This window comes from Coregonus clupeaformis, unplaced genomic scaffold, assembly GCF_020615455.1.
Source record: "Coregonus clupeaformis isolate EN_2021a unplaced genomic scaffold, ASM2061545v1 scaf0739, whole genome shotgun sequence".
Taxonomy (NCBI): Eukaryota; Metazoa; Chordata; class Actinopteri; order Salmoniformes; family Salmonidae; genus Coregonus; species Coregonus clupeaformis.
In genome coordinates this window covers 210,419-224,935 of record NW_025534194.1, presented here as the reverse complement: position 1 = coordinate 224,935, position 14,517 = coordinate 210,419, and the positions used below count along the sequence as shown (strand labels likewise).

The 14,517-nt window shown below is 43.1% G+C and overlaps 1 protein-coding gene across 3 annotated transcripts in view; it reads right to left on the bottom strand.

The window, feature by feature from the left end:
- The window catches only part of LOC123485571 (E3 ubiquitin-protein ligase pellino homolog 1-like), a 49,452-nt gene that overhangs the window by 15,949 nt on the left and 18,986 nt on the right, over nt 1-14,517 (bottom strand). The gene's annotated exons all lie outside the window — the stretch shown is intronic.

The following is a 14,517-nucleotide window of genomic DNA, read 5'->3' as shown; positions in this document are numbered from 1 at the left end:
GCAAGAATGGAGTCACACAATTTGTTTATACGTCTGACATCCAACAAATCCAAGAACTTTAGCTGAAAATGAACTCACAAATTCCAAATGGAAAATTAAATGGTGTCATCCCGCACTACAGTTGACTCCTGATAAGTGCACTTTAGCTAAACTGTTTAAAAAGTGCAATATAGTTCCTACATCATTTTTAATTGCCTCTGATAACTAACTGCATGTTCCGGTTTAGTGCAAACTGTCACAACTGTCCCAAGCCATTGCATTTATCAGTTATCAGAGTTGACTGTAAACTGGGTAATGCCCCTGCCCTCCCTTATGTTAGTTGACGCTCTCAACCTTTGGTAACCTTTTGTACATGAGGCAGGGTGCTTCCACCCTACAGGATGAGGGGTGTACAGATAGATGGTGGGTCAGTGTCAGCTCCAGGGACTGATCTGAGCTTGACGAGCTCCCCCCGACAGCGTTGACAGTCTTTTGACCCTTACTCCACACGCTGACCCTGACCATACACTCCCACAGCCCCCAAGCCCAATCCACTCAGCTCTCAGCAGCGGTGTGCCACAGGAACAGATATGCACACAAACACACACAATCACTCCATAGCTTAAACACACTTGTACTCATTACTACAATATTACTACAATAGAGAGCCTGAGACTGGCTTTGCGGACAAACAAACACATTTAGTGTGTTTGTCCGATTTGAAAAGGCTGGGAGTATTTCAATGCATGATTGGAACTGTCTATGATAGAGGGTAGAGCCACACTCAGTAGCACTGTGTGGTTGATAATGCTACTGAGTGAGAGAGATGAGAAAGGAATTAAAGACGGAATCATAGAATCCAGACATTAAAACGGAATTCAACAATATTTTAAAATGTATTGAACTTAGTAGGAAATCATTAAATGTATTGAACTTATTAGAAAAGTCATTAATTTGCCCAAGATTAGGGGAGAGTGAGGTGAGTTGAGCCAAAGAGGTAAGTTGAGCCACACTTGTTTCTAGAAAACGATACACAAAATTAATAATTTGACCAAATATTTAGGAAGAGATCATCATTTCATGGAGTCTGTGAAGAAAGAAACCACATGGAAAAAGTGTTAAGCAAGTTAGGTCCAAAAAACGGATTTTCACCAAGTCAAATGAATTTATTGTGTTAGAGGTTTAATGACGCTTGTATCTAAACCAAAGTAGATACTTTTAAGATTGTTCTATGTATCAGTCGGGGTCTCTATAAGCTTCAATGTGAGTTCCTAAACCTAGCATGAAAGAGCATCCTTATAGCTGTGTGGGCTAATATGGTCAAAATGTTTGAGCCAATGGTCATGGGGTAAGTTGAGCCAATGGTTGAGCCAATGGAAAGTTGAGCAAATTTGAGCCAATGGAAAATTGAGAAAATTGAAGTGTTTTCTTCCCAGGCATAATGCAAGGCATTATTTCTGGGATATGAGGTAACAACAGGGCCTGGCCTATGTTAAAAGTGTTTAAAAAAGCACAAAGTGTTTGTTAGGTGTTAAGGCCGTGTTAAAAGACAAGACAAAAAAGTGATTGTGATTGTATTGAATTGTGTTTGGGAAATAAATATATACATGGTTTTAAAAAGGTAGTGGTAATATTTCATTCAGTACAAACATTTGTAGGCGGTTACCCTATAAGTTGTGCCAAGAGACCACTTTTTTGGACAAGTTTTCAAAACTGTAATGTTTACATGAATTCTGATTATTTCCAGGGGATACAGAACATCCTTAAATATATGTACATATCTTTATTAGAAAGAATACTATATTTCCCTTGCCGGAGTGATGCTGAATATAAAAAGAATTGCTCAATTTACCCCACTCTTCGCTATCATACAAAAAGACATGAACAAAATGCATCAGTGATTCATATTTTCCTTCAACCTTCTGAAGAGGCAACGGCACTGGAATGTGTAGCCGTTAGCGATGATGCTAATATAATGACAACCATCTTCTGGTAGAATAATGATGAATGAGAACGTTACAGAGGCATAAACATCATACCCCCCCCAAAAAATGCTAACCAAAAATGCTAATGGTGAGAGGTTAGCATGTCTTGGGGGTATGATATTTGTGCGTCTGTAACTTTCTCACGCATCATTACTCACGATTCATTCAAGACTATCCGTAATCATGGTAGCATCTACATTAATGTAGAAGTGTTTAGAAACATATTCTATTCTTATTTACAATAAAAGTGACTCCAAAATGACATGGTCCTCTGTAGCTCAGCTGGTAGAGCACGGCGCTTGTAACGCCAAGGTAGTGGGTTCGATCCCCGGGACCACCCATACACAAAAATGTATGCACGCACGACTGTAAGTCGCTTTGGATAAAAGCGTCTGCTAAATGGCATATTATTATTATTATTATATTATAATACATTATTTACCATTCAGTTCTATTGGGCACAAAATAATCTGAAACACAACCAAAACAAACAGCAAATGCTGTCACGAGATTGATCTAATCATTGCATGCTAGGAATATGGGACCAAATACAAAACTTTGGATTACTTGAATACACATAAGTGAATTTGTCCCAATACTTTTGGTCGCCTAAAATGGGGGACTATGTACAAAAAGTGCTGATGAAAATACCCTCAAATTAAAGCTGACAGTCAGTCTGCAGTTTAACCCCATTGTATCATTTCAAATCCAAAGTGCTGGAGTATAGAGCCAAAACAACAACAAATGTGTCACTGGTGTGTAAAATCTTAGTAATTCGTACCTGTGTAACATAAGTTAATAGGAAACACTAGCAGACCACTAGTCTCTCAAAACAGCCATTCAAAACCGAACCAGCTAGCTAGCTCAAGTGTTGGTTATGGCTTGCGAGAATAGCAGACCAGCCCGCTATCCCTAAAGCATTAATATGGACATATCTTCATTATCTTACCACTTTTGCACTATAAGTCAATCAGGGTAAAGCAGGGATTTTTCTGCCATTGATGTCTTTGGGCGAGCCGCCTATGTGTGTAGGCGGTGTAAAAATAGTATATATACATTCGATTATTTATTTATTTGTATTATACATTTTCGGGATGGAAAAACGCTTTCAGTGTAAACTTAAATTACTAAAACCAGATATAAAGGATGTAGAAAATATCATGGATCTATATATTGTTTTATAATCTTTCAGAACTAACAATCACCAAAATAAAAGCTAAATAAAATAAAATAAAATGTTATTTGTCACATGCGCCAAATACAACTGGTGTAGAATTTACCGTGAAATACTTGCTTAAGAGCCCTTCCCAACAATGCAGAGTTAAAAAATAAAAAATTAAATAGTAACACAAGAGGAATGTGATGGAAAATAAAAAATAAAATATACAAGAATGGAGCTATATACAGGGAGTACCAGTACCAGATCAATGTGTAGAGGTACGAGGTATTTGAGGTTGACACTGTATGTACACGAAGGCAGGGTAAAGTGACTAGGCATCAGGATAGATAATAATAAGAGTAAAATAAAGAACAGAGCAGCAGCAAATGATGAGTGTGTGTGTGTGTGTGTGTGTGTGTGTAATGTGTATGTATGTGTGTTTGTGTTGTGTCGGTCTGCGTGTGTGTGTAATGTGTGTGTGTGCGTATGGAGTGTACAGAATGTGAATGTGTGTTGGTTTTGGCCTCCTGTAGCTCAATTGGTAGAGCATGGTGCTTGCAACGCCAGGGTTGTCGGTTCGATTCCCATGGGGCGCCAGTATGAAAAAGGTATGCACTCACTAACTGTAAGTCGCTCTGGATAAGAGCGTCTGCTAAATGACAAAAAATTTTAAATGTTTTGTGTGGGAGTGTCAATGTAGTGTGTGTGAGTGCGTGTGTATATGGTTTGTATATATAGTATAGTGAGTGAGCGTAGGGTCAGTGCAAGACAGAGTCAATGCAGGTAGTTTGGGTACCCTTAATTTACTATTTAGCAGTCAGGCTATTTAGCAGTCTTATGGCTTGCGGGTAGTAGCTTCCTCGGAGCCTGTTGGTCCGAGAGCCGATGCTCCGGTGCCGTTTGCCGGATGGTAGCAGAGTGAACAGTCTATAGCTTGGCTGGCTGGAGTCTTTGGCAATTTTTCGGGCCTTCCTCTGACACCGCCTGATATAGAGGTCCTGGATGCACCACCCTCTGTAGCACTTTGGGGTCAAGGGCAGTGCATTTGCCATACCAAGCGGTGATGCAGGCAGTCAAGATGCTCTTGATGGTGCAGCTGTATAACCTTTTGAGGATCCAAGGGCCCATGCCAAATCTTTTCAGCCTGCTGAGGGGGAAGAGAAGCTGCCATGCTCTCTTCACGACTGTGCGGGTGTGTGTGGACCATGTTAGGTCCTTAGTGTCACGTCTCCTCCCGTTGCTCCCCTCCGGCGCTCTGATTCGCCGGTCTACTGAGCCACCGGTCTGAGCGCACCACCTCGGCAACACCAGAATGGAAATCCAACGCACCCTAATCACCTCCAGCGCACCTGCACCTCATCATCTCATCACCACCCCTATATAGCCCTGGACTGATCAGTGTTGTGTTGTGTGTGATTGTTAGTGTCTTGTCGTGTACTCGCTCTTTGTTGTTCTCTTGCTCAGTGTTAAGTAAACCTTTACATTGTTGATTCCTGCGTCTGCGTCCTGCCTCTTCGTATCCTCAGTACTCGTCACAGAATCACACACCAATCACAAAGATGGATGCAGCAGGTAATCCTCCTGGAGTTTCCCAGCGCCTCGACCAGCACCAGCAGCAGATTGCCCAGCTGAACTCCGCCATGCAGGAAGTGCTCCAAACGCTGCATTAACTGACCATCGCTCTGGTTCCACCTCAGGGAGCGGCGAGTGCACCCAGTCCACCTCCTCCCGGGCTATCACCAACGTCTGGGGCATGTCCATCGGACCATGCCAGGATAGCGCTGGTGATTTCGCTACTGAAGGGAAAGGCGCTGGATTGGACCACGGCAGTCAGGGAAGGAGGTGAGGCCGCGGCGCTTCCCTACTCCACCTTCCTCGCTTGGTTCAGGGCGGTGTTCGATCATCCCACGGAGGGAAAGGACGGGGGTGAGCAACTCCTCCGGCTACAACAGGGAGAGGGGGCCGCATGTGAGTACACCCTGAGCTTTCGCACGGTGGTGGCGTCTTCCGGCTGGAATGAGCGTGCTCTGCGCACGTCCTTCAGGAGAGGCTTACGGGAGGACATCACGACGGAACTCGCATGTCGGGACGACAAGATAGACCTTGATACCCTCATCGCTACGTCCATTTGTCTTGAAGACATGTTGAGAGACCGACGGCGTTCCCAACACCTCCCGGAGCCTCGACGCTCACCCAATCTGAGCTATGGAAGCCGCCCTGCCTCTGAGTCCTCACCCATGGAGGTGGGCAGCACCTCCTACACAACGGACAACAGATCTCCTGGCGGCTCCCTATCTAGGTGATATGACTCCCGTTGCCGCTCTGTGAGTGTTCCGTCATCACCTGTCACCAAACCATTGTTTTTAGTTCCCCTAACGGTGAATGGTTATTCCTTCTCTTTGCTTTCCACAGCAATGATAGATTCCAGATCAGCGGAGAACCTTATAGATAGGGAGCTGGTCTCTGAATGGGGGTTGCCCACCGTGCCACTTCCTTCTCCGCTACACGTCACCTCACTGGACAATAAACCACTTGGATCAGGCACCATTACGCACGTCACTCTCCCCATCACCATCACCATTCCCACACTACCGGAGCACCACGAGGAGCTGTCCTTCCACATCGTCACGTCACCCCTTCACCGGATCTGTGATATTGTTTTACATTTTTTAAAGTCCACTAAACCAAGGAAATTAAGTTCACCACAGTGGTCAAACCTGGCTCTCATCTGAACATTGATATTGTTCAGTATGTTGTAGTAGATTCGCTGCCTCTCTATTCTGATCGGCTGTTTAGGCTACTATGAGTTTCGCTTTCTGCCAGGCCCAGTTCATTGCATTTCTGCTCGAATCGCTCATAGAAACTATCACTAAGTCTTGTTGCTGCCGTTCCAGTGCTTTCATTGTGTCGCTGATACAGGTACGGCAGACACCCATATCCATCCCTTTCTTCTGCAGAACACGGAAGAGCACGTCAGTCCTGATCAGCTTACTTTAGCTAGCAGTAAAACAAACGTAACCGCCAAAAGGCGAAAGATGACGTGTGACGTCCATAGGCAGGAGCGAGCTCTGCCTATCCTCCTCGTGATCCTCCTGCCTATCCCATTACTTTTTTCACGCCAATACGCATGCGCATTTATTATTTCAGTGCAATGAAAATGAATAGGACATATTGACACATGAAAAGCAGCGAAGCTCTCTGCCTACCTTACGGCGTCCATTAGCTGGCAGTATTAGGTAGAAACAAGCCATGTCAATGCCTTGCATTGAGTTTGGAGTTTTGAAGGGCGGGACAAAGCCACACGGCAAGGCTGCCTTGCCTTTTCCCAGTCTCCTTACACATTTTGTACCAGATCACCGCAAATTTGGGAAGTACTAGTTCAGAAATCGATTTTATCATGCAGAAAAAACATGAAGATGACAAAATTATTATTGATAAAATGTATATTTATTTATTTATTTTTCATTACAGTTCTTTTTTCTGCACGTCACTGCTGGATGGCATCAGGAAGGTGGGCCACATCTTGGCCCTTAGCCTGGCTCTTCTGGCTGCTGATCTACTCCTCTTCCATCTCCGAGTCCCCCACAGGGAGAGACAGTGTTCTGGCTCATGGAGGATATGGAGGACAGAGACATATATTTCCATAAACGGCTCTCCTGGAGGAAGCTGCTCCTCTCCTCTGGGGTAGGACTCTGCAGCTCAGGGCTAGATGAACGGGCCTTCTCCATGTCTCTCCACATGCTGGAGGCTCTCCTCTGCACAGGGGGTGAAGGAGGCACGATCTGCCACGGGAAGTAAGGCCAGGATGTCTCTGCTGAGTACGCCTGTATCTCATCAATGGACATCCATGGTTTCTTGGGGTAGTAGGGTTGAGAATTCCAAGAGTCAACAGGATCAGTGGTCAGGTCATCTTTGCAACTATCCATGGACAAGGTGGACATTGACACCCTCAGGTTCACCAGTCCAAGGAAGTTGTGCGTTGGTCCATCGCCAAAAGACTTGTAGTCTGATTTGGCTTCTTCTTTAGTCTGTCTCACATAGCTGATATTCTCAAAATGTTTCACATGGTCTGGTTTTGGGTGGGTGGTCTTCTTTCTTTTGCTGTAAAGGTGGGTAGAATCCACAATGTCTGTAGAGCCACCGCACATGAAAACGCTGAAGAACCACCAGAAACCTGTGCTCACACCTTTTCTCTTCATGATAAAAAATGTAAAATGAGGTTCTTGTCTTTAGAATATAGGAATTTGAATTGTGTTGCCTGGGAAACTGTCCACAAAAATGTTTGGAATGCCAGTGATATCATTCATTGTTATGATGCAATCAAATCATACCGTTCCAAATTAGAATGTTCAATGCAATGGCCTTCTGTGGGCTCTGCAATGGACAGGATATACATCTCAAAAGTGTTCATTATTCTAACCAATTAAATATTTATTGACTATCTGTTTGAGAGCTCCACTATTAATGAGCAGTGCCTCCTGATTCCACTGACTGGATCTTAATTTGATCACTCTGTTGTTGCCAAGTGTATTTGAGTTTTAAAGACGCTTTAAAAGTTTGTAATTTCCACGTAGAAATGACAGACTTGATTTGTCCTTACAAAAATGTTATCAACCCCTACAAAAATGTCAATTAATTATCATCCCCATAATAATTCACATTTCCTGTTGCTGCAGGATTATTTTGCTGCTGTAGCAAACTGGCTCAAATTAACATCCTACATCTCTACCTGTACTCCACTGTCTGCAGAAAGGAACAAAATAAACCAAACATACCTAGACATGTCCCAGGTCACAACCATTCATTCAGTTTCGCTTCTATTTATTTCAAGCCCAAAACAAGTGACCCACCCAGGCACAATTGACAAAGGAAACCCAGGTCTTAAAACATGGGCCACTAACTTCTCCACTGGTCTTCTTTGTCTGACCCTAGCCAGGATTGGAGAGGCCAATGTCGCTGGCCTTTCCATGTCGCTCTCCCGCTAAGTGGGCCATTAGATCAATAAATAATAAGAGTCTGATGACTCGGTGCCCGCCCGTGGCTGCCGGGCAGAGCTGGCACAGAGCTGGCACCCGCTGAATGCCACTGTGTGTGCCAATGGGGACAGCCGACACCTCAAAGGGGCAGATAATGCCACCACTGTTGTGGGGGTGCCATGTCCACAGCTCCACCCCTTTCATTGCCAGTGCAGATAACATAAACCTGTGAAGGCGAGGTTCTGAGAAGAGAAGATGAGTGGGAATGACATACATCACCATATTTGGTTATTTTATTTAGACAACAACAAAGGACCACCAAAACAACAGAGTACACAGGTACAGTACCTTAAGAAAGTATTCATACCCCTTGACTTATTCCACATTTTGTTGTGTTACAGCCTGAATTTAAAATGCATTGTCAATTAGGATTTAACCCCTGTGTTATGGCATGCCTAAATGAGTTCAGGAGTAAAATGTTGTTTAACAAGTCACAATAAGTTGCATGGACTCACTCTGTGTGATTTTGGAATGACTACCTCATCTCTGTACCCCACACATACAAATATCTGTAAGGTCCCTCAGACGAGCAGTGAATTTCAAACACAGATTCAACCACAAAGACCAGGGAGGTTTTCCAATGCCTCGCAAAGAAGGGCACTTATTGGTAGATGGGTAAAAAAAAATAGCAGACATTGAATATCCCTTTGAGCATGGTGAAGTTATTCATTATACTTTGGATGGTGTATCAATACACCCAGTCACTAGAAAGATACAGGCGTCCTTCCTAACAGTTGCCCGAGAGGCCGCTCAGGGATTTCATCATGAGGCCAATGGTGACTTTAAAACAGTTACAGAGTTTACTGGCTGTGATAGGAGAAAACTAAGGATGGATCAACAACATTGTAGTTACTCCACAATACTAACCTAAATGACAGAGTGAAAAGAAGGAAGCCTGTAGAGAATACACATATTCCAAAACATGCATCCTGTAAAGGCACTAAAGTAAAACTGCAAAAAATGTGGCAAAGAAATTAACTTTATGTCCTGAATACAAAGCCTTATGTTTGAGGCGAATCCAACACAACACATCACTGAGTACCACTCTTAATATTTTCAAGTATGGTGGTGGCTGCATCATGTTATGGGTATGCTTGTCACCGGCAAGGACTGGGGAGTTTTTTAGGAGAAAAATAAATGGAATAGAGCTAAGCACAGGCAAAATCCTAGAGGAAAACCTGGTTCAGTCTGCTTTCAAACAGACACTGGGAGACAGATTTACCTGTCAGCAGGACAATAACCTAAAACACAAGGCCAAATATACACTGGAGTTGCTTACCAAAACGACATTGAATGTTCCTGAGAGGCCTAGTTAAAGTTTTGACTTAAATCGTCTTGAAAATCTATGGCAAGACTTGAAAATGGCTGTTTAGCAATGATCAACAACCAACTTGACAGAGCTTGAAATTTTTTTTTAAAATAATGTGCTAATTTTGTACAATCCAGGTGTACGAAGCTCTTAGAGACTTACCCAGAAAGACTTACAGCTGTAATCGCTGCCAAATATGATTCTAACATGTATTGACTCAAGGGTGTAAATACTTACGTAAATGAGACATTTCTGTATTTCATTTTCAATAAATGTGCAAAATATTCTAAAAACATGTTTTCACTTTGTCATTTTGGGGTATTGTGTGTAGATGGGTGAGAAAAAAAATCTATTTAATAAATGTTGAATTCAGGCTGTAATAAAACAAAATGTGGAATAAGGCAAGGGGTATGAATACTTTCTGAAGGTACTATATGTGTGTACTCTGTTGTTCTGGTGGTCCTCTGTTGTTGTCTAAATAAAATAACCAAATATGGTGATGTATGTCATTCCCACTCATCTTCTCTTCTCAGAACCTCGCCTTCACAGGTTTATGTTATCTGCACTCACTGCCAGTGTGATTCTGGCACTGGCGATAAAAGGGGTGGAGCTGTGGACATGGCACCCCACACAACAGTGGTGGCATTATCTGGCCCTTTGAGGTGTAGGCTGTCCCCATTGTGAAGTTATATCTAGGCTAAATATAAGCCTTCCACAACCATAAGACCCACTAATAATTTCATTATTTTATCAAAATAGTTTAACCTGCTTTTTTTTGCAATAATCACTGATCTGGCTTTCAAGTCTGTCTATGAAAATGCCCTTTTATGTTACAAATTTAACTAGAACCATGCATAATGCACATTCACTAATAATGACTACTTTATTGTAGAAGGCATTAGGCTATAGAAAATGAACACAGGTCTCATCAACAATCTCTCAAGCCCACGTGCTAGTGATTAGCCAGATAATCTTTATATTTCAAGTTTAGCCAACTTGAATCTATTTGCTATCTAACAAGGTTGAACAGTTGAATAATTATAAACACACCCTTCTGTCTGTCTCCACCTGTTTGAAAAGCATGTTAGCCTGTCCACTTTGTTCAGATGTTGAAATCAAGTGGCCTACCTTATTTCTCAGAAGGAGAACGAGTTGCCAATTCCTTATATAATTGTGTTTTATGCTTATTGCACATTTACAAAACACAGACTAGACAGATAGTATAACAGTCTTTGGCTAAAATGCTGCTAGCAGTATGTGGTACCCCAATGACACGCGCGACAAACTGAGCATTCATTTTCCAGAATCAATGTTCATTGATACTCTCGTTCTAGTAGTGTCTGCTCTGCGTGCAATTTGAGTAGTTGAGACATAAAATGGGTATCGTTAGAAAAGTTAACTTCTCTTCTATTACAGTAAAATAATGTCTCAATGTGTTTTGGTGTCCATATGACCGATTCTGTTGGACCAAACCTCAAACGCAAATAGCGAGTTGAAACCGCTTGTCAGAGAGGAAGACGTGATCTCTCAACTTTGTTGGCGTGAGAGGCAGGGGGAGGGGCTTGGTCTGTGTGTAAACCATAGAGGAAGAGGCGAAACGGGAGGTTTCACTCTCGCTCAAATCTGTCCAAAATAAGGCCAATGCGTTTCTATGGTCTTATTTTGGACCTAAGCTTGTCGCCTGCCTTCCCGCCCTTGGGACAACAACTCCCATTTTTAGGGCGGAGACATTCATCTAGTCATTATATACAGATATCTGGTGTACATGGGAAGGCGCACACAGCACAGAGGAGCGAAGGAGACGAGACCAAAAATACATGAGAACAAGCTGACATAAACACTAATAAAACCACAAAAAATAACAAAACCTTTATTCTTGCGATACAGGCATTTTTAATATCCCGCAAAAACATACATTAGAATTAATTCGATATACTTTATCGCCCAGATCTACCACCAAGGCAATGAGGCATAGCTCAGCTGGCTCTGTAAGTAGATCACATCAGCCTACAAATTGTATGTTGCAGCGACTATACTACTTTTAGTCAGCCGGAACTGGGAACAGTCATACACCTTTGCACCCTACAAAGACTCCCTTAGAGTAGATTTTCAATATCATTTCGAAAGACAGAGAACACACACATCTCTGACAAGATGTATTTTTAAGGTCCCAACAGGTTAGCAGATAAAAGAGAGCAGAGGCCAAGTGTTCTTGAAAAGAAACACCCTGCAATTCAGTCACATTTCTATATTCCCTGACCATGAATAAAGCCAGTTAACTACAGAGGACAGAGGCCCATTCACTGGCCTGTAACTGGATAATGGAGGAGCTTTACAACTATAGCACAGAGACCCAACCCTCTCCCAAGACAAGGAGGACGACTTTTAAAGTGACTTCACTCCTCTGCAGCAACAAGGACACTGTTGTTGCACCCCTTTCGATCCTTCCTCTCGTGACAGACGTAACAGCCTCCGGTCTGACTGGGCGGTGAATCGTTTTTTAACCGTATGACAGGGAGTCGGGGTGCGAGATTTGGTGTCAGACTAGCATCACACAGAGAAAACAAGAAACAGCTTCTGTGCATGGTGTCAGTACAGAGGGAGGCATTATACGTGGTCCGGGTAGGACATGTCAAGAAAATAAAGAATACTAACTGCACATTCTCAAAAGCCTTGATTAGCTTAAACCTAATGATGTAATCAGTACTGTATTGTGCTTTTCACCAATGTGCAAGGAGAAGCTGGAAGATTAAAGGAGTAAAGACAGGAGTTCAAACCCTGCTAACGTTAGAGGTGGCACAATTATTGTGTAATCGTGTAATCAACAATTATGGACAATAACAGTGAACTAACAAAAATAAGGGGGGAATCAACTTTATATTCAAGTAGATATAGTTTACCCAATAGCATGATGTGGGCAAAGTTAGTAATCATTTTACGAGCAGAACAGCTCGGTCAGGAGGAGAAGCTTCACTTCCACTTCCCCTCTGTAGCTCAGTTGGTAGAGCATGGCGCTTGCAACGCCAGGGTTGTGGGTTCGATTCCCCCGGGGGACCAGTATGAAAATGTATGCACTGGATAAGAGCGTCTGCTAAATGACTAAAATGTAAAAAGTGGTGAAAACCATTCGTTTTTTAAACAGGGGTGTCACTAAAGCTGTGTTGTATTTATTAGATATGTTGTAGCTAATTTCCAAAGATGCATTATGATGCATTACAAGCTCCATTTTTTTATACAAAAATGACAATTATGACAATAACCGTGTCCATTTGCATGACAATTCATTGTTACTCAAAATTCCATAATCGTCACAGCCCTAGCTAATGTGAGTATTTGTAGATTTTAGATGTGTTGTTAAAACACAAATGTTCAATCATTTTGATGTGACATAGATGACTAAAACCACACTAAATAAAAGATTGTCTGTTCAAAAAAACGTTGGAAATTATGAGTGATTTCCTTATTGTATCAAATGTAATAGGGTTGGTTATGTTTCCACTTGACACTGCAGAAATATGTATTCAATGTTTATGTTTTCCTATTGGTTGGTTGAATTTACATAACAATAAAGTGTTATGCCATTTGTCATGCTTGCAGATAGTGAGAGATTGCAAAATAAAATTATACTATATTCTATGTTCATATTTACAATATGTACAGTGGGGAAAAAAAGTATTTAGTCAGCCACCAATTGTGCAAGTTCTCCCGCTTAAAAAGATGAGAGAGGCCTGTAATTTTCATCATAGGTACACGTCAACTATGACAGACAAATTGAGAAAAAGAAATCCAGAAAATCACATTGTAGGATTTTTAATGAATTTATTTGCAAATTATGGTGGAAAATAAGTATTTGGTCACCTACAAACAAGCAAGATTTCTGGCTCTCACAGACCTGTAACTTCTTCTTTAAGAGACTCCTCTGTCCTCCACTCGTTACCTGTATTAATGGCACCTGTTTGAACTTGTTATCAGTATAAAAGACACCTGTCCACAACCTGTTGTGATTTAACTGGATAAGAACCCAAATGCAGACAAGTACACCAAGCCAGAGAAGTTTTAACAGGTTTATTTACAATGTTCAAAGTCCAGGTTTCCAAATATAGGGGAAGAGCAAGTCCAGGTTACAGGGAGGGTAACAGATCCAGATCAGGGCAGGTGTGGTACCGTAATGTCCTAGTGTCCGTGGTGAGTCCAAAAGAGAGGTCCGGTAGTGGAGAGCAGGATGGTGGTGGCAGGAGTGAAGCGGAGGCAGGAGTCAGGTTCCAAATATATGGTCGTCTTGACTATGATCTGACGATGAGTGGTAAGTTTGACCGGGTCTTAAAGGCTGAGGTGATTATGGTGAATGAGCTGCAGCTGGAACCCTGACTCCCGCACACCAGACTTCACTCCTGCAATCAAGGACAGACAGAGGGGAGGGAGAGAGCAGAGAGAGCTACCTAGCAGCAGTAGGCCTAACAGTACCCCCCCCCTCTACGGACGCCACCTGGCGGCCGACGGGGTTTATCGGGATGTAACCTATGAAACTCTCGGACCAGAGCAGGATCCACAATGAAGCTCCTGGGCACCCAGGAACGTTCCTCAGGACCATAACCCTCCCAATCCACCAGGTACTGGAAACCACGACCTCGGCGGCGAACATCCAGAAGTCGCCGGACAGTGTAGACCGGACCCCCACCCACGATCCTGGGCGGAGGAGGGGGACGAGAGGGCGGGCACAGAGGGCTAACCGACACAGGCTTAATCTGGGAAACATGAAAGGTGGAATGAACCCGTAGGGAGGCAGGAAGCTGTAGCTTAACCGCGCAGGGGTTAACAATAGACAGTATCTTGAACGGTCCTATAAAACGAGGCGCCATCTTCTTAGACTCCACCTTCAATGGAAGGTCCCGTGACTTCAGCCATACCTCTTGACCAGGAGAGTAACCGGGAGCCTGGGACCGGTGACGGTTGGCTTGCCTCTGCATGTACGCCGAAGCTCGGGACAGAGCTACCCTGGCCTTCCTCCAGACCTTGAAGCAGCGGCGCATGTGGGACTGCACCGAGGTA